Source organism: Ictidomys tridecemlineatus, chromosome 7 (genome assembly GCF_052094955.1).
Source record: "Ictidomys tridecemlineatus isolate mIctTri1 chromosome 7, mIctTri1.hap1, whole genome shotgun sequence".
NCBI lineage: Eukaryota > Metazoa > Chordata > Mammalia > Rodentia > Sciuridae > Ictidomys > Ictidomys tridecemlineatus.
Genome location: NC_135483.1, coordinates 70,616,248 through 70,638,014, shown reverse-complemented (window position 1 = coordinate 70,638,014; position 21,767 = coordinate 70,616,248). Strand labels below are relative to the sequence as shown.

The window sequence follows — 21,767 nt, the reverse complement described above, 5'->3', positions numbered from 1 at the left end:
GTATGATATGTCTAAATACATTCTATTATCATGTATAACTAAAAAGAACAAATGAAAAATTTAAGAAAGAAAAGAGTGTAGGCTAATCTCTCAAAATTGTATGCATCACAGGAAAATGATATCATTCTATGATTCAGAACGATAAAAGTATGTCTTCATTTGTTATAGTCAGTTTATTTGACTGGAATTAATGAATAAAACTTATGATTTAGCTAGTAAACTATCACTAAAATTCTCACATCCATTTTTTCTTATTTCTTTCTTTTTTTTTTTTTTTTTTTTTGTACTAGGGATTGAACCTAGGGGCACTTTACCACCGAGCGACGCCCTCAGCCCTTCTAAATATTTGACTTAGTTAGAGACAAGATCTCACTGAGTTACTTAGGGCCTCACTAAGTTGCTGAGGTTGGTTTTAAACTCACGATCCTCCTGCCGCAGCCTCCCAAGCCGTTGGGATAATAGGCGTGTGCTACCGTGCCAGGTTTCAAGTCAATTTTTAATGAACTTCAATATATTATATGTGTGCATATGGGAATATATGGAATATATGTGTGTGTTTATTCTTGATAATTTTCTGTAATAGGATAAAGGTTAATATGTATAGTATAAGACACATAATTCACTGTTCATCCATGTATATCTAACATTGGATAAATAATACTACTTTTTCTGGTATATTTTAGTTCTTCCAGGGAGTATTTTGGGGACACATTTGTTTTTGTCCTGAATCAGAGATGTTCTGACTTTAGGTACTCATGCGGTTCAAGATAGTTTGTTTGCATTCAGTGACCAAAAGGAAAAGGTGACCTTGTGACTGAATTCTGCAGTGCTAGAGGCTGTTCTCAACATACATAATTTGAATTTTTCATTTACACAGCTGGTTCTGTTTGCTCGGAGGTATTATTACAAAAAAGGATTCAAGAAGCACATGTGTTACACCAAGCTCAAGGCTCTTTAAACATTTTATCTTTTAAATCTTGAACTACAGTTGGCTTCTTCAAAGTTCAGGTTTGTACTTACTCCTAGAATTAAAATTCTTTTTTTTTTTTTAAAAAAAAAAGGAAGCCACAGAATAAAATCACTGGGAATAAAATTTGTCTCCCAAAGTCTGCTAAATAATTTTAAGTGGAACTAAAGTAGTTGGTATAATTTCCCTAAGTAATTCTAAAAAGATACGTTAAATACACAAGTAAAATAATTACATACTTGCTAGATTTCTATTTGTTTCAACAATAATTCATGTTGGTTCTAACTCTTATCCAGGCTCCTGATTCCACAAGTAAAACAAAAGGGCTCTTTGAGTTTTTTTCCTGTCTTTTAATATTAAGAGCCTTATCTTTGAATATTTAGCCTTATGTTCTTCTGGGAATGGCTCTTAAAAATAGTATCCATTATGAAGCTGTTAGAAGAAGAAATATTGTGATGGAACCATAAAAAGATAACACGGAATTCATCCTGTGGAGTAGTTCATATTAATCTCAAGACTAAAAGCCACTGAAAAGTGGGATGATCTGAGGTAATAAATCACCTCTATGGGTCTATTTTAATCTATATTCATTTTCGAAAAATGAGGTGCATTGTTTATAAGACTACTCTTTCTACCCCTGAAGCACAGTTGATCACCTACCCATGGAAACAACAGAACATAGAACTTCAGCAACTTCAGTAACGTGCATCGACATTAAATGTGGTAAAGGATTTTTTTCCCTTCTGACCCTAGTCATTCTTATTTGTCTACTTGTCACATCCTATTTGGTAGAAGGGGGAAAGGAAGAAAAAGGAAGATGATTTGTGTCAGGGGAATGGCAGGACTAAGAACATGAAGGCAGAAGAGCATGGAGCACATACTTGCTTTGGTTTGATGGCCCAGGAGCTTGGAATTGGCTGAGGTTTAGTTACTTCTTTACAAGGGCATACTTACAAGTTGCTAAAACAGAGGCCACTTTGGGCCAAATATTACCACTCAAGTGCAGAGGCTGATTTAGAACAAATTGACTTCAATTTAACAAGAGAAAGGACTTTGCTTTGTAGGCAATAGAGGGAGGTTATTGAAAGAATATACTTTTGAATAGGCCTTTAGTATAAATAATGACTAGTTGAATAAGATTATTCTAATATCCATTTGCTCTTTTCTTCAACAAATATGCAACGTGTGCATCCTAAATGAGAGTGTCACAGGGAGATCTTTGCATGGTCTTCTCTCTGACTCCAATGAGACCACACAGGGTAAGTGTGAGAAGCAAAACAATGAGGGTAGTAAGGAACCATTTTCAGCCATCCAGAGGTAAAATTAAGCTAAGGTAGTGACCGTAGGAGGGAATGGAGTATCGGAGTATCGCTGGGCTCGGTTTGAGATATAAACCCTTGGGAAATTGACAGAAATTGAAAAATAATTTCATGTGAAAGAGATAGAAGGACTTTTTAAAAAAAATTTCTCAATAATTTGGTAAATTGCAGATGCCATTAACATGAACAGCTGTACAATGGGTGCAGGTTCTAAGGAGGTAAGATTGAGATAAAGTGTTTGGAGGTCTTATGAGATAAACAAGAGGGTCTAGAGTTAGAACAGGAAATTATTGCTGTGTTATAGCAGTGTGTCCATCTAATTTATCATCCAAACAGGACAGTTTGGAGATTGGCCAGAACACTGTTAAGAACAGCACCAGGACCACAACTATAAATGGTAGCTGTCTCAGGATGAGTGGTGACCCTAAGCCGTAATCACCCATGTCATATCATAATTGTCTTTGTTAAGACAGTATAAAATAGTTAAGAGAGGACAGAGAAGGGAGGGGGCAGAGCATGCAGGGCCATAGCCACCCAGGAGATAATCCATTCCACAGTGGGTCAGGAGACCTTGTGTTAGGTTATTAGCTGGTAAGCTTTCCAAAGATGGATAAGAGGCTCTAGGAAATCCTGAGTTAAATGAGCCATTTATTTTTAAAAATGTATTTTGTAGTTGTTGTTTCACCACTCACAAAAAAGCATAGAGCAGAAGAAGAGAAAAATAGGTAAGTATAGTGCCTTTTTTCATTTTTGTACATTTTGTCAAGTGTACATCAGAGGTGGGTGAACCCTGGTCTGAGTTCTCGGTGCAGCATTGAGGGCACGTAGATGGGACAGGTCAAATGTGGAAATGCCTGGACTGGACACACTTTTTTTTATTATTATTGTTTTTAATTTTTGGTACTGGGGATTGAACTCAGGGGCACTAAACCACTGAGCCACATCCCCAACACTTTTTCGTATTTTACTTAGAGACGGGATCTCACTGAGTTGCTTAGCACCTGGCTTTTGCTGAGGCTGCCTTTGAACTCCCCATCCTCCTGCCTCAGCCTCTAGAGCCACTGGGATTACAGAAGCCTGCCACCATACCCAGCTGGACATGCTTTTAATATGACAGGTATGATCTGCAGAGGAAGAGCTGTGCTCATGAAATATTAAGGATCCATAAGAATATGCTCCTTCATGGGAATCACGCATCTCATCCCTGAGTCTCATTTGCCAGGTATATTAGAAGAGATGTTAAGAGATGTTAAGTGAGGGAGGTGCTGAAAGAAATAGCATGTCTAGAAAATATCGACTGAGACATAACAGATGTTAACTGAAGGTTCTTTTGATTTTAATCCTTTAAAAATGAAGTCTTTTTGGAAAGTCTTACCATGATACATTGGAATTGGGTCATACTAATTCACAACAGCTGATTGTTAAGTTTCAAAACTTTTAAAATTTATTGGTATACATGGCCTTTACTAAAAATGACCTATTATTACACAATATTACCTAGTGATATTATACTTAAAGGTGTAAATATTTAAAGGTCAACAATTTATTTATTTTTTTTTATTTTTTTATTGGTTGTTCACGACATTACAAAGCTCTTGATATATCATTTTTCATACATTAGATTCAAGTGGGTTATGAACTCCCATTTTTATCCCAAATACAGATTGCAGAATCACATGGGTTACACATCCACATTTTTACATAATGGCATGTTAGTAACTGTTGTATTCTGCTACCTTTCCTATCCCCTACTATCCCCCCTCCTCTTCCCTCACATCTTCTCTCTCTACCCCAACTACTGTAATTCATTTCTCTCCTTGTTTATTTTCCCATTCCCCTTACAACCTCTTACATGTAATTTTGTATAACAATGAGGGTCTCCCTCCATTTCCATGCAATTTCCCTTTTCTCTCCCTTTCCCTCCCACCTCATGTCTCTGTTTAATGTTAATCTTTTCTTCTTGCTCTTCCTCCCTGCTCTGTTCTTAGTTGATCTCATTATATCAAAGAAGACATTTGGTATTTGTTTTTTAGGGATTGGCCAGCTTCACTAAGCATAATCTGCTCTAGTGCCATCCATTTCCCTGCAAATTCCATTATTTTGTCATATTTTAGTGCTGCATAATACTTCATGGTGTATAAATGCCACATTTTTTTATCCATTCATCTATTGAAGGGCATCTGGGTTGGTTCCACAGTCTAGCAATTGTGAATTGTGCTGCTATGAACATCGATGTGGCAGTATCCCTGTAGTACGCTCTTTTAAGGTCTTCGGGGAATAGTCTGAGAAGGGCAATAGCTGGGTCAAATGGTGGTTCCATTCCCAGCTTTCCCAGGAATCTCCATAATGCTTTCCAAATAGGCCGCACCAGTTTGCAGTCCCACCAGCAATGTACAAGAGTACCCTTTTCCCCACATCCTCCCCAGTACTTGTTGTTGTTTGACTTCATAATGGCTGCCAATCTTACTGAGTGAGATGGTATCTTAGGGTGGTTTTGATTTGCATTTCTCTGACTGCTAGAGATGATGAGCATTTTTTCATGTACTTGTGGATTGATTGTATGTCCTCCTCTGAGAAGTGTCTGTTCAGCTCCTTGGCCCATTTGTTGATTGGGTTATTTGTTATCTTATTATCTAATTTTTTGAGTACTTTGTATACTCTGGATATTAGGGCTCTATCTGAAGTGTGAGGAGTAAAAATTTGTTCCCATGATGTAGGCTCCCTATTTACCTCTCATTGTTTCTCTTGCTGAGAAAAAACTTTTCAGTTTAAGTAAGTCCCATTTGTTGATTCTTGTTATTAACTCTTGTGCTATGGATGTCCTATTAAGGAATTTGAAGCCCGACCCCACAATATGCAGATCGGAGACAACTTTTTCAAATATCAGACACAGTCTCTGATTTGATATCTAGCTCCTTGATCCACTTTGAGTTAACTTTTGTGCATGGCGAGAGGAAGGGATTCAGTTTCATTTTTTTGCATATGGATTTCCAGTTTTCCCAACAGCATTTGTTGAAGATGTTATCCTTCCTCCATTGCATGCTTTTGGCTCCTTTATCAAATATAAGATAGTTGTAGCTTTGTGGATTAGTCTCTGTGTCCTCTATTCTGTACCATTGGTCCACCCGCCTGTTTTGGTACCAGTATCATGCTGTTTTTGTTACTATTGCTCTGTAGTACAATTTGAAATCTGGTATCACTATACTGCCTGATTCACACTTCCTGCTTAGAATTGCTTTTGCTGTTCTGGGTCTTTTATTTTTCCATATGAATTTCATGATTGCTTTATCTATTTCTACAAGAAATGCCATTGGGATTTTGATTGGCATTGCATTAAACCTATAGAGAACTTTTGGTAATATCACCATTTTGATGATGTTAGTTCTGCCTATCCATGAACAGGGTATATTTTTCCATCTTCTAAGATCTTCTTCTACTTCTCTCTTTAGGGTTCTGTAGTTTTCATTGTATAAATCTTTCACCTCTTTTGTTAGGTTGATTCCCAAGTATTTTATTTTTTTTTTTGAGGATATTGTGAATGGAATGTTTTTCCTCATTTCCGTTTCAGAAGTTTTGTCGCTGATATACAGAAATGCCTTTGATTTATGTGTGTTGATTTTATATCCTGCCACTTTGCTGAATTCATTTATTAGTTCTAGTAGTTTTTTTGTAGACCCTTTTGGGTCTTCTAGGTATAGAATCATGTCATCTGCAAATAGTGATAATTTAAGTTCTTCTTTTCCTATTTTTATGCCTTTAATTTCTTTCGTCTCTCTAATTGCTCTGGCCAGTGTTTCGAGAACTATATTGAATAGAAGTGGTGATAGAGGGCATCCCTGTCTTATTCCAGATTTTAGAGGGAATGCCTTCATTTTTCTCCATTCAGAATGATGCTAGCCTGAGGCTTAGCATAGAATGCTTTCACAATGTTGAGGTATGTTCCTGTTATCCCTAGTTTTTCTAATGTTTTGAACATAAAGGGATGCTGTACTTTGTCGAATGCTTTTTCTGTGTCTATTGAGATGATAATATGGTTCTTATCTTTAAGTCTATTGATGTGGTGAATAACATTTATTGATTTCCATATATTAAACCATCCTTGCATCCCAGGGATGAATCCTACTTGATTGTGGTGCACAATTTTTTTGATGTGCCTTTGTATCTGATTCGCCAGAATTTTATTGAGGATTTTTGCATCTAGGTTCATCAGAGATATTGGTCTGTAGTTTTCTTTCTTTGAGGTGTCTTTGTCTGGTTTCAGATTCAGGGTGATGTTGGCCTCATAGAATGAATTTGGCAGAGCTCCCTCTTTTTCTATTTCCTGAAATAACTTGAAAAGTATTGGTATTAATTCTTCTTCCGCTGTATACCCATCCGGTCCTGAGCTTTTCTTGGTTGGTAGTCTTTTGATGGCTTCTTCAATTTCATCCATTGATATTGGTCTGTTCAAATTGTGTGTATACTCCTGACTCAATCTGGGCAAATCATATGACTTAAGAAATTTATCCATGTCTTCACTATCTTCTATTTTATTGGATTATAGGTTTTCAAAATAATTTCTAATTGTCTTCTGTATTTCTGTGGCGTCTGTTGTGATATTGCCTTTTTCATCCCGTATGTTAGTAATTTGAATTCTCTCTCTTCTTCTCTTCATTAGCATGGCTAAGGGTCTGTTGATCTTATTTATTTTTTCAAAGAACCAACTTTTAGTTTTGTTAATTTTTTCAGTAGTTTCTTTTGTTTCAATTTCTTTGATTTCTGCTCTGATTTTAATTATTCCTTGCCTTCTGCTACATTTGTTGTTGTTTTGCTCTTCCTTTTCTAGGGCTTTGAGATGAAGTGTGAGCTCATTTATTTGTTGGTTTTTCTTTTTTTTGAGGAATGACCTCCAGGCGATGAATTTCCCTCTTAAAACTGCTTTCATTGTGTCCCATAGATTCTGATATGTTGTGTCTGTATTTTCATTTATCTCTAAGAATTTTTTGATTTCCTCCTTTATGTCTTCTGTAACCCATTGATCATTCAGTAACATATTGTTCATTTTCCATGTGATGTAGGATTTTTCCTTCCTTCTTTTATCATTGATTTCCAGTTTCATTCCATTATGATCAGATAAAATGCATGGTATTATCTCCAACCCTTTATATTTACTGAGGGTTGCCCTATGGCATAATATATGGTCTATTTTTGAGAAGGATCCATGTGCTGCTGAGAAAAATGTATATCCACTTGATGATGGTTGATATATTCTATATATGTCAGTTAAGTGTAGGTTATTGATTGTGATATTGAGTTCTATAGATTCTTTATTCAAGTTTTGTTTGGAGGATCTGTTCACTGGTGAGAGAGGTGTGTTGAAGTCACCCATAATTATTGTGTTGTGGTCTATTTGATTCTTGAACTTGAGGAGAATTTGTTTTATGAATGTCACAGCACCATTATTTGGTGCATAAATATTGATAATTGTTATGTCTTGTTGGTGAATGGTTTCTTTTAACAGTATATAATGTCCTTCCTTATCCCTTTTGATTAACTTCGTCTTGAAGTCTATTTTATTCGATATGAGGATGGCCACCCCTGCTTGCTTACAAGGACCTTGTGCGTGATATATTTTTTCCCAACCTTTCACCTTCAGCCTGTGTATCTCTTTTCCAATCAGATGTGTCTCCTGGAGGCAACATATTGTTGGATTTGTTTTTTTTTATTCCATGTTACCAGCCTATGTCACTTTATTGGAGAGTTTAAGCCATTAACGTTTAGAGTTACTATTGATATATGGCTTGTACTGCCAGACATGTTTGATTATTTATCTTTTTTTAAAATTTAGTTTCTTTCTCCATGATTAGCTTTCCCCCCACCCTCTGTCATTACTGAGGCACTTCCCACTGATGGTTTTGGTTGTTGTTTTTCATTTCTTCCTCGTGTAGTGTTTTGCTCAAGACACTTTGCAATGCTGGTTTTCTGGCTGCATTTCTTTTAGCTTTTGTTTATCATGAAATATTTTTATTTCGTTGTCATACTGAAGCTTAATTTTGCTGGATACAGAATTCTTGGTTGGCATCCATTGTCTTTCAGTGTTTGAAATACGTTGTTCCAGGATCTTCTTGCTTTCAGCCTCTGTAATGAAAAATCCCTTGTATCCCTGAATGTAATCTGCCTCCTTTCTCTTGTAGCTTTTAATATTTTCTCTTTGTTCTGTATATTGGCTATCTTCATAACAATGTGTCTTGGCGTTGGTCTACTGTGATTTTGTGTGTTCGGTGTCCTGTATGCATCTACAATTTGTATATCTGTTTCCTTTTTTATTTCTGGAAAGTTTTCTGTAATTATTCCATTCAGCAGGTTACTCATTCCCTTGGTTTGAATCTCTGTACCTTCCTCTATCCTGATGACTCATAAGTTTGGTTTTTTTATGTTATCCCATATCTCTTGTATGTTTTTCTCGTGATTTTTTACCAGCCTTTCTGAGTTGGCTAGACTCTTTTCAAGTGATATATTTTGTCTTCATTATCTGACGTTCTGGCTTCTACTTGCTCCATTCTGTTAGTGATACTCTCAATTGAGTTTTTAATTTGGTTTATCGTTTCCTTCATTTCTAGAATTATTGTTTGATTTTTTTAATAATCTCTATCTCCTGATAAAGATGCTTAACTTCTTCTTTTATCTGTTTATGTAATTCATTTTCAATGTGTTCTTTCACTGTTTGGATTTGCTGACTCGTATCCTCTTTAAGGTTCCATTCCATCTGTCTAAGGTATTCCTTGAGTTCTTTATATGACCATTTTTCTGATGACTCTAGGTCCTCCTGAATATTTAGGCTGTCCTTCATTGTTTGTACTCCTTTTCTTCCTTGCCTTTTTATGCTGCTCATGTTACTTCTTGTTCTGTTTGACTGCTGAGTTACTGTTTACTCTTATAAATTTATTTGATGCTTGGGATGAAAGATATTAGAAGGGAAGGGAAGAAGTCACTAAAGAGAATGAGAGTAGGCAGGTAGAATTCAAGGAAGGGGGAATAAGAAAATTGAAAAGAAATGAAAAGACAAAAGAAAAAATAGAAAAGAAAGAACGAAAAAAAATTAAAAAAAATAATAATGATAATAAAAAAATGAAAATTAAAATTATAAAAATAATAATAATAAAATAAAAAAATTTTTAAAAAGTTAAAAACATTAAAAAAAAAGTTGAAGAACAACAACAACAAAATAAAATGGAAATGAAAGAAAAAGAAACCCAAATTAAGAAAAAAAAATAATAATAAATGCAGTCATAGAGTTCGATTAACTTCTCTTCCAGTAGGTTGAGCTGTGCCCACTGGGCCAAGCTTCTCCTCTCAATAGGGGGGAACCAATTACTGTGCAGCAGCTCTTCCTCCCAGACTGGGCGGGTCTCCAATCCTGAGTGTCTAGGGCCTTCTCTTGTGTTTCCTCAAGCCAGGCCCCACTCACCTGTGACGCTCACCACAATACAGGCTACACGCCAGGTCTGCTGCTCCTGGAAGCCCTGTTTTCATGAATGCCTGGGCACACTCTCCCTGTTTGCCTCCCTCAGACCCTAAGTTTGTAGAGCTTGGGGCTGAGAACCCCTAGTGAATTTGCTTGCCCTCTGGTAGCCACGCCCCCAGTAGCTGGTGCAAGAGACCTCAGTTGTCAGCACTGGTGGGAGCGGTAGCCGGGAGTTCCACGCCGCGAGTCCCGCGCCACTCCTGATTCCCTTGGTCTCCCTATTGCACTCACGGGAGAGCTGGGAGGGGCCTTTAAGGTTTCCCGGCTGTGTGGAAAGGGATGGGTAGGGAATTACACTCCTGGTTTCAATGAAGTTATCTCCTCCGCCCATGACATCAGTTCTCTGCCATGATGGTATCCCATGCAAATGGTGACTGTTTGTTCCCTCTGCCGGGTGACCAATGCAACGGGTGGGTCCTGACTGTCTCTCCCAAGCCCCATTTCAATCCTGTGACCACTGCCTATGAAGGCTCGTTGGCTTTTACCTCTGTAAGTTCAGAAGGGCCGACCAGTTATTTCAGCGGGATCGTTAGTGCTGAGTCACGAGAAGCAGGTTAACAGGAGCTTGAATGCAGCCGATCTGGGCCCAGTGTGTGTTCCGAGAGGCCCAGACTGTTCGCCCCAGATCCACGTCAGCTCAGCATTGCCTAATGATCCTGAGCAAACAGTATTTAGACAGTTTACGACTCCCTATGTCCACGCAGCTGAAGAGGTCAGAGACTTGATCTCTCTGCGCCCACTGCCATATTGAAGGTCAACAACTTATAATGCCTTTAATTTATTTTACTGTACTACATGCTAGAGATGTTCTTTAGTTTTATTTGTTTCCCCATGGTAGAAATAGTACTCAATGGTGTCTCTTATACATCTCTTTCCAATTCCACAACCTATAATGTCAGGGGTGGTTGTTTGAAATAGCTATGGCAAATGTATTTACACCACAGATACAGGTAAACCTACCAAACCAGATCAATCTCCCTCCATCAACCCCAAGAGCTTGTCATATTTAAGTATTTAGGTGGATAGTAACTTTCACTTTATGTTTTATAATTATAATACTATAATGATAATTTTTAAATGTTTCTATAGGATCCCTGTAAAAAAAAATAAACTCTCAAGATTTATGGCACTATATTAGCATTCACTGTAAAAACAAATATTTCAAAACTACCAAACCAATTGCTTTAACTGAAAGCATTTTTTAAACTGGCATTTCTTTGAGAAATTTCCACTTTAGTCATCATACATCCAGACATCCAGATATATAAAAAAAAATTCTAACAAGGAGACTACAATGCACTAGAGAATGTGAATTTTATTCCATATTTCTGGATTATAGGCAATAAAATTTCAATTTTCCAGGAACTGGTGTCTTTCTAAATTAATTGTACATTCACAGATGTACTTTGCTCTTCTTACATTCTGGGTTTTATTTTTGCACTTCTGTTTACTACCTATCACTTTGGTGATTCTTTTTTCCTGATAAAAGCATGCTGACAGAGAGAGCTTATGTAAAACCTGAATTAGTTTGTTTCCAAACACAGTAGTTTGCCATGACATGTTAATGTGCCAGAGCTAAATGAATTCATTATTCAATTTTCCTAACTAATGAATGTGGACCAGATTTGAATAGCAGCGGCCCTGGTAACATCACCCCCAGGAGAGTAAAACCAAGACCGGCTGCCTTGCTTCATGTGGAATCTGAAGGAATTACTAATAGGCTGTTTTGGGTTACAGCCTTACAGTGGTCTTTTTGTAGGTCAGTTTTATATGTCAGTGCAGTTTTTGCTGAGTCTCCCTTATCAGACTGGATAATCTGGCAATGGCTGACACAGGTGGACTTGATTTTCTCTTCCTTCTACCTGTAGTTAGAGGTATAGAGGAGAGTCGTGTGCCTAACAGGTCCATTTTAATCAATATATTTTAAAATTTGTTTTAATATATCAGTACTCAGAAGATCAAGAACAAAGTGATTTATGTGATCTAGAATTATTTAAGAAGAAAATGTAATTGAATATAACATTAAATATACTTATTATTTATAGTTGTCAGTCTAGCCCATCTATGGAAACTAACAAGAAGACATGATTATAATGACTCTTCTAAGCTATCTTGCATCCTGTTAGCCATGTGGGCAATTATTTATTATTATTATTATTATTACTACTACTACTACTACTACTACTACTACTACTACTACTACCACTACTACTGCTATTGTGGTAGGGATCAAATCTAGGGCTTGAACATGCACAGGACTTTACCACTGAGCTACCTACCAGCCCCCATGTGGGCACTTTTAAGAGGCCACCCATGTGAAGAGGTCCACATCTAAGTTCCCAGAAGATCTTATTCTACTCTAATTTAAGCTCTAACTAAGGCTCATAGCTCTGGCTGTCTCAGCAGATTCTGCAAACTTTGGACCTCCTTTTACCCTGACGACAGGCTCATTGACATGATGTAAAGTTAGAAATTACAGCAGGGGGGTTATTTTAAAGTGCACAGTAAAAACAGGAGCACAATTTGAACATGGAGAGTGATTAAATCTTCACTTTATTTTCCAAAAGTATTTTCAGTGAGAGCTAAAAAATGTTTGGCCACACTTTAAGACACAAAGCCATTACCTTACTAAGGTAGTCAGTAATATATATTTATGAAGTACAAGCCCTGGATGGAGGAATTTTTTCTATGTAATAAATTATCCAAAATCATCTCAGTGATAAATGAGTTATATGGATGCATACTTTTTTGAATAGATGATAGGTAGATAGACAGATATTGGCAGACATAACTGACACCCTTTCTCTCTCTTTACCCTTTTCCTATTCCTTATGAGATCTAGCATCATGGAGTCTGTCAACTTCTCACTGTGCCCACTAAATAAATTCACATGTGTAATGCAGGGTCCCCTATTAAGTCCTGAACCACAAAACATATGGCCACTTCCCCAGGATAGACTTTCCAGATAAAGAATCCATGGCTGCCTCATAGAAGTTTAGGTCAGCTTTGGGCACCAATTTCTGGTTTCTCTTTTAATCCTATAGCTCTCCCAGGAAGAGTCTTTGCATTAGACATTGTTTTGATTAAAGCCTCCTGGAAAGAGCATCTTAAATACAGCGCATATGGAGGCACTTAGCAATCCCCCTCGCCCAGGGACGTGTTGTCAGTAAATCAGTCTCCTTCTATTGTAAAGTCCATCTCATGTTGCTGAGGGAAAAGCAGGCTTGCATCATTAGTCATCTAGAATATATGTTTCAACTTGGAAAGCATCAAAATGTATCTCTGAAGACAATCTGAGGCTACCTCTGCAAATTACACAAGGGCTTTCTGAGTCTGGAAATTAGATTTAAAAAAAAATATTTTTGCACACATCTGTGCTCCCATGTTTAGGTAAATAGAAGCAGGAGAGCAGTTATTTCATATACAATCACAGAGTCAAGAATGAGGGAGGGTCCCATCGGACGAGAACAATTGGGAAAAAATTAGAAAAATATAATTCTGCAAACGAAATATGATAAAACCTATAACCTGGCATTTTTTTCCTCTTTGATTTTGATGGTGAGGATATAAAATTATACATTCAGTAATGAATTTGACTTCCATGCAACTGACAATAGAAGTGAACTTAGCATCTGTTTTGATTGACGTGAGAAGTGTGTTCCTGTTTATTTAACTCTGAGTTACCATTATTTTGATATTGAGTTAATAGAGAGGGAAAAGACATACCATCATCTTGTCAAGCTAAGCAGTGAAAGAGATCTGATTTCCTACTGGGAAATTATAAACATATCTTTTCTCCTGTTGGGATAAAATCAGAACTGTAGTTCATTTCCTGTTGGGGGTATGCTGGCTGTCTCTATAATACTGTAAGTTTAGAAGCAGTGAGATTGTACATGAGAGTTATAAGGGTGAAAAAATATCTGTAGGAAAAATGCAAAGGGCAGTCTAGAGTAGAGAAATAGGAGATAATCAAATGCACATGTGGGTACTTTGATTGTATTTTGAGAGTGAATTACTTAATGTGCCTAATTAGCAAGTGTTTTTGTTCAGAGGATTCATTTTTTCCTCATCTGAATATGTCACTTTTTCTTTATTGTAGCTCAATGAGTGTTTTTGGAAGGACAATTCAATTGAACTTGTACAGTGAAACTATGGGTTTACATTTTTGTTGTTAAATGCAGTTTCATGTCTATTAGAAGTGAAGAGTATTCAGAATTTCTGAGCTTTCCAGGACCAAGTATGATCTGCAGGGTCCTTCTGTGAAGGGAAATCTACCACTATGAATTAGAATTTAATGGGACTTAGCAGTTCTATGGGCGATTTTCACTTCCTTGAGGCATATTTGAGAGAAAATATGCATTCTTGCATAAAAGCAGAGTGTTTGATCACCACATGGACCTGGGATAATTAACCGAATTAAATCTCTCGGATGATAACAAAATACGTCCCAAGTGATTACCATTTTCCCGATGGTTCTATATGGCGCAGGTCAGTTCACTGAATCTTCAACAACTCTTCTCTTTTCCTTCCAAACAAGCTATGTTCAAGTCCCCCAGGCTACAGAAATAATAAAGGAAGGGGTGTGTGCCATATCCTCAGTAGCAAAGTATAAAGAAAGAGAGAGAGAGAGAGAGAGAGAGAGAGAGAGAGAGAGAGAGAGAGAGAGAGAGAGAGAAATGTGAAGATGTAATGACCCCTGACAGAACACCAACAAGTCTTCATTTCAGCTTTCCACAGAGTGGGGTCATTTGTTTCCCTATTGATATTTACGTTTGCACCAAGTTGATTCTTCTCCTTTTAATAATTAAAAGGACATGAAATTTAATATAAGCAATTTTATTTATTCTTTGAGAAAATTGTTAGGGGCTGGGACTGTAGCTCAGTGTCCCCCAAAAGCTTTTCTATTAATGCAGGAATACTTAGAGTGCTTGCCTCATATGTGTGAGGCTCTGGGTTCAATCCTCAAAACCACCTAAAAAAAAATAAATAAAGCCATTGTGTCCATCTACAACTAAAAAGTATTTTCAAAAAATCGATAGGCACTATTCTACATATTAGGCACTATTTGAGGGCCCAGGACACAGAGGTGAATTAGACAAAGTCAACAGCCTCATGGGGTTTACATTCTAGGGAGGATCTGAACAGTATGAAATAAATATGCAATGTCAGGCCCACCGTGGTAAATGCTCCAAAGAAAGAACATAGAGGTGGTTGGCAGAGGAGAGGTGATCAAGAAAGACTTCTCTGAGAATGTGACGTTTGAGTATGGACTGCTTGCTAACCATGGTAAGATAGCAGGCCACATGAAGATAGTTCCAGAAGGAGCAGCTCAAGATAAGGGAGTAGCTAGAAAGAATCTTGAAGTGAAAGGAGCAGTAAACCTGCTGCTGAAGCTAAGATGGAGCAAGTGATGTTAACTTTAAGATAAAAACAGAAAGACCTAATACAGCCTGAGATTGCAGCAAGTGGTAGGGTGATGGATGCTTGCCTAGCATGCATGAGATCCTGGGATTGATCCCCAGGAATGGGAAAAAAAAAAAGATCAGATTCAGATCAAGAAGGGGCATTCTAGATCATGAGGAGGACTATTGGTCTATTCTCAGCATAATAGGATGTCAGAACTGGGCAAGTCCCTTTAGGGAGCTGGCATAAAGAAGAGGCCTGCTGAACCCTGAGGGATTCTGTAATTTAGAAGAGGAAGAGCCAACCATGAAGACTGAGATGGCGTAGGGAGGTAGGAAGAGCACTGTGTTCTAAAAGCCTAAAGAAGGAAGTGTTTCCAGAGGACAAGAGGGATCACTATATCTTATGCTCCTCAGAGGCTCATTACCATGACCTGGTGACCTTGACCTTGTTTGCTGTAGGGAGGCCTAGGTAAAGTCAGTGGATTGAGCTGAGAATAAAGATAAGGATGGACAAAGTATCTGTAGTCTGTGCTTTTTATATGGATGGCTTCAAGGCAACAGAGAACTGTGGTAAATAGTCCTAATGGGTCTTTCTCTGACACCAGCTGGGAATTCCTTGGTAATGAGGACCGAGTCTCATTTATCTTGATGTACATCTAGACTAAGGTCTCACACCACTTCAAGGATTACTGAGCTGAACTAAGTCTCAATTGCTTCATATTCAATAGCTCTTGCCTAAGTGGAGTTGAGGGGAATACAATGCAATTAGCAATACGCCTATTGCTCGATGGCATACCTAATAATAGAGTGAGGACAATATGCTCAAACTCCTAAACATAGCTTGTGAATATCACAAACTCAAATAACTAAAGAAATTTTTAAAAAGGGGGAGAGCTCCACTAGATTCAAGGCAATTCTAACTTCTTCAATGTGAGTTTTTCCAACTTGCTTATCATTTATTTCCCAAGATGCTTTCTCATCATAGAGTATATGAACATAATACAAAAGCAATTTTCGAGGCAAATATTAGAAAATGCCAGAGCTAGTGTCTCACTTAGAAGAGCAGTCCAAAATAAAGGTAGAAAATGATATTGCACTCAGATAACCAACTGTTGATGTCACTCTTGGTCCTTCAGGTATTGTGATTTCTGTATGTTAATCTCATTCACCTGCTTACATGGAAGTCACACCATTTTACCATTGGATGAAGAGAATATTTTAGCAGATTTTATTGTTTCATCTTCCTCTACACATTGCTTAATATAACTTGATAGCCATGCCCTGTTTCAGTAGTGTGTTTAGCCACTGCATAAGACATAACATCCCAAGTGAATTCCACATTGTATTCTTAGTTGAATTTAAAATATCCCGAAACCCTCAGCACTATGGAACTGACAAAACACAACTCTTGTCTAGAAGTCCTAAGATGCAGATAATATCTTGAAAGCTGTATTTAATAAGGAAAACAATGAGAAATCGATTATTTATGTATCAAAAATGAAAATGATCCTCAAGTTACCTGCAGGGATGGAAAGAACCATGTGCCCAAACATCACACTAAAATCGTATGTGTTATATCCTGTGTTTGATATCAAGGGTGTTTCCTTCCCAAGCTCTAGGTCATGACATTTACATCTACACTGTAATGGTGGCAGGACTCTTACCTCTGTGGCCCATGTATATGCAAAGGTGTTTCCTCAGCAAGGATGCTTAGCTTCCAACTGTGCAACTCAGGATCTCCTCACAATGACAGTAGTAACTCTTGGCACTTACATAACAGTCCCATGTACTTCAAAAGATTTATTGATGTGAATCAGTTTCTCTCTGCTGCATTTCCATGGATCAGGTCTTGTGGCATTATTTAATTTTATAGCTGTGGGTATCACTGATCAGGAACACGTTGTTCTGACTTCCCAGGAGAAAGAGAAGAGGAGAGAAGAGGGGAGAGAGAGAGAGAGAGAGAGAGAGAGAGAGAGAGAGATTACTCAGTGGAAATCCCACCATGTGGTCACATCAGTCGGAGGTTTGTTTATTATTGAACAGATTTGTGTAAAAGTTAATGAGTTATCAAACTCCTACAGAAGATACTGAGTCATTCTGAAATAATCACTTATCCACTGGTAAAAATATGACACTGGTTAATTGTCTGTCACCTGTCACCCTCCAGGGCCTTTCACCAAGGAGATCTGCTAAAGACAAAACAGCCACTTTGCTCGGAGAGGGCTCAGCGTTGACTTGTTTCCATCAGCCCCTTGATTCTCTCTGACCCTGCTATAAACGGGAGAGTTTGTAAAATTTAGGTAAGGAAAAGTGAGGGTGTTTTGGACTGCCTGACAAGTGAATGGAAATGAGTCACCGAGGCAGATGGAGAATCACCTTCATTCACTCTGCGCTACCTGAACTGTGCTGGCTGTGATCCTAGAAAGCAGGTGTGACAGCTAATTTTATATGTCCACTTGGAGTGCGTTTTGGATGAGATTAAGATTTAAATCAGTAAAGTCTGAGTAACAAGATGTGCCTCCAGAATGTGGGTGGTCCTCATCCCATCAGTTGAAAACTTAATAGAACAAAAAGACACCCCCCACACACACAGGGAGAGGGAATTCTCCAACTGATGCATTTCTGTTTAACCCACACCTTCAGCTCTCCTGGGTCTCTAGCCTGTCACCCCACACTTGGATTTGGACTTGCTGGTCTGCCTAATTGAGAAGCTGAATTCTTTTATTTATTTGTTTATTGTATTATAAAGATCAAACAAGAATCTTACTGATTGTGTTTCTCTGGAGAGCTCTAACCAATAGAGTAGGATTCATCTACTGGCTGATCATTTGTACCAGTTGTTCATAAATACATTTATGGAACCCTGGATGACTTTATATATATTGATCTCTAAGATGAGTCCAAAGAATGACCTGCCAGCAGGTATTCTTCTCCATCCTTATTTTGACTTAATTGCTACTCTGAAACTTTTTTTACAACCCACTGAAGGAGCAGACCTGGATGACCATGATTTTCAGATTACCCCACCCCCTTGGCTACAGTTTATTGGACCAGAGATTAATAACTGAAGAATAGGGTTGCTAGTCCTTAGGCTTGATGGAGCCAAATGGATATTTGCTCTTAAAGATTTGAACTAAGTTACTCAGCACTAAAAAAGAATAATATTATGTCATTTGCAGGGAAATGGATGGCATTAGAGCAGATTATGCTAAGTGAAGTTAGCCAATCCCCCCCAAAACAAATGCCAAATGTTTTCTCTGATATAAGGGGGGTGACTCAAAGTGGGGTAGGGAGGGAGAGCATGGGAGGAAAATTACCTCTAGATGGGGAATAGGAGTGGGAGGGAAAGGGAGGGAGAAGGGGAATAGCAAGGATGGTGGAAGGAGACGGTCATCATTATACAAAATACATGTATGAAGACGTGAATTTGGTGTCAACATACCTTATATACAAATAGAGATATGATAAAAGTGGTATAAAGGTGTATTAAGAATTGTATGCAAAAAAATAAAAGAGCTCATGTATAATGGCATAATTTGGCATGAACATACTTTATATACAGTTACGAAAAATTGTGCTGTGAATGGATAATCATGAATGTAATGCATTCCACTATTGTCATGTATGTAAGAAATTTAAAATGCATTGAAACAGGTAGGGTAGACATTATTAAAACAAGCACCTTTGAAAAGATTTGCTGTCATCTTCGAAACAGAAGTAATCAAAGAAGACACAGAACCTGAAGAGGGAGGAAGAGCAGACATACCTGCGGTGAGCTACAGTGAAAAGGGCCTCAACTAGTAAGAGGAGAATGACTCATGTCCGTGTGCTAGGGTTGAATATGGTGTGCCTCTCCAGAACTCCTGTTGGAGTGTCGTCCCTCTTGTGAGGAAGGATTAAGAGGTAGAAATTTAATATCACTGGGAGAGTCAGAGGTGGGGCCCTCGGGAGGTGATTAGTGAAGGTAAAGCGAGGAACAAGAGACAGGTAAAGGAAAGATGGAGACCAGGCAAGATACAAACGAGAGCTTATTTGTCAGAGCTGACAAAGGCCATCTCTCTAGAGATGAGAGAGGCAAAACAGGCTTGGATTCTGGGACTTTTTAAGGGCAGGCTCAGGAATCTGAGCTGGGCAGGTCTTAAGGCAGGCAGCTAGGGGTTGGGTTGGTAGGAGGGAGTGGTGAGCCTTTCTCAGAAAGGAACTTTTCCTTCAATGGCAGCTGTCACTTAAGATGGCCATCCAGATGCTAAGCAAGGACCTTATAAATAGAAGGAGATAATTGCCACAGGGTGGGTTCCCTGTCATTGAATGTTAATGGCTTTATAAGAAGAGAGAATGACATACATGCACACACCTTGCCTCTCGCCAGGTGATGCCTTGCACCACTTTGGGACTCTGCCAGCAAGAAGGTCATCAGCAGATGTGGTCCCTCAATCTTGAACCAGAACTGTGAGCCAAAATGAACCTCTTTTCCTTCTGACTTACCCAGTCTGTGGTATTATGTTTTTAGCAATAGGAAATGGATGAATACACTGTGCTAAGAACTACTGTGGCTAAGAAATATGCTATGCTCTGAAGACACTGAGAAAGGTCTACACCCACCAACACACTGTTAATTTAGCCTTGGACTCCGGCGATACCAGCATCTGACCTTGGGTAAACCCTTCCCCAGGCTGGAGCCTCCTTATCTATATAATAAAAGGCTTAACTTTTGTGCATGAAGTTCTAGAGAATTCTGTTCTTTAAGGTGGTCATGTGAAATAGGGCTGGTTTAAGGGTGGTCTCCTTGATTTTATTAGGTTCTGTATTCTATCAGTCTCTGGTCATATAAAATAGAGATTGTTTAAGACTGGGCTTTAATTTTATTAGGCTCTGTATTATATCAGTCTCATCTGTGGCAATAATGGAATTGTTTTCCTGAGAGAGATGATTTTTTAAACTTTTTTTTTCTCTTATCAGGAAGTACTTTGTTAAAAAGTCTTACAGAGAAGTTCAATCAAATAAAGCACATGAAAGCCCAGAGGATCTGGTTAGAGGGACTGGGATGGGAATTTCATGCTCATGACCTTTCCCAATATCCTCTGTCCCCTGTACCCCACATCACAAGCTCTGTAGTCTCTGGTTGGAATGCCTTTGCCCTTGAAAAACAACCAAGATGAATTAGAAAAAGGAAGAGTGAAATAAAATTTTAAAACTGCAGGGGCAGCTGGGGACCAGCAGGAGTTTAGAGACAGGCAATCTGAAAGTGTTTCCTGCCATGGCGAGGTGAACTCCAGCAAGGAGCAGAGAGGCAAGAGCCTCCAAGGGCAGAGGCTGAGAGGCAGCTGCAAAATTGAGGCCAGAGGTCGAGGTCTGCTAGGAGGGAAAAAATAGCAGGAGGGAACAAAGTTGCACCGTGTGGTGTTCCTATGTCACCAGCTTCCATTGACCTAAGAGAAAATAAAGTGAAGGAAACAGGACACTTTTCAAATAGGGTTAGGAAATTTAAAAGGAGACTTTTTAATGGGGTTCTATAATTATCTAGAAAAAGGAAAACTTAGAAGGAATTTTTCCTGTACATTTGCTGGGAAAGATCCCATTGGGTAAGGTTTGAACGAAAACCCAGAGCTGAGGACATCAACAGAAATGGTGGGCTAAGGGTCTCCAAAACTTCTCTTCCCCATAGAAACAATGAGAATACTTGTGAAAATGATCTAGACACCAGAGGAATTTTCAGGAGGCAGGTTTATTGACTGCAGGTTCCAGAGAGGCTATCGCCTGAAACATTCTCTGGATGAAGAATCTAGAAGTTCTTTGAACTTTATACCCCGTGAGAGGAGGGGCTTGAAGATTTTCATGACAAGTGTTTTTGTGCTTTTTTTTTAAGATCGAAGTTTTACAAGTTATTATTTTTTTTTCCTGCAAACCTGGCTTTTACAAAAAAAAAAAAAAAGGAAGCTACACACCACAATGCCCTCTGAAAAGTTTTTGCTTATATTCTTTGTGAAAAGCTTTTTGATGAGAAGCAGAACTTATATGTTACAAACATGGTGGTCTTTCTTCTTAATTATGATAAGGGTCTTCTGGGTGGCGTTCCTGGTCTGCTTCATTCCCTTGTCCCTCTTCTCCACTCCTGACCTCCAAGGTAATCTTGAAAACCCACAGCTGTAAATCACGGGAAATCCAGCATCCCCTACAGACACAGAAGGAGGCAAAATGGAGCTACTAGTGTTTGTTGAGTCCCGCCCTGAGAGAATTATCATTTCTTGACCATCCCTGGAAAGCCCACTTGCAAAGTTACCTTTGTTTGACCTGACCCAGAATGCACCCAGTTCAAATAACTGATTCCCTCTTGGGCATTTGTTAAAAACAATCAGAGGCAATTGAATAGTGTGTCTTGCTGCTTAAAGCAGAAAATAACAGTTGGAGCAAGCAAAAGCCTGCCTAAAATGATTAAACAGAAAAGCCGAGGCCTGAGAGCTCCCCATGGGGTCTTTGAAAGTCTGTGCTATATTCTGCAGATCTGTGGACCTCATGCCTGTGGACAGCAGGGATGGCCCCAAGCTCTCACCTTGGATTAACCTTGAGATTTT

General features: G+C 38.4%; 1 long non-coding RNA gene across 1 annotated transcript; it reads left to right on the top strand.

Annotated features, from left to right (window-relative positions):
- Positions 1-1,550: 1,550 nt before the first annotated feature.
- On the top strand, positions 1,551-19,917 carry LOC120892987 (uncharacterized). Its single transcript, XR_005737868.2, has 3 exons — positions 1,551-3,011; positions 3,259-3,403; positions 17,363-19,917. It is a non-coding gene; the product is annotated as an uncharacterized LOC120892987 (long non-coding RNA).
- The last annotated feature ends 1,850 nt before the right edge of the window (positions 19,918-21,767 follow it).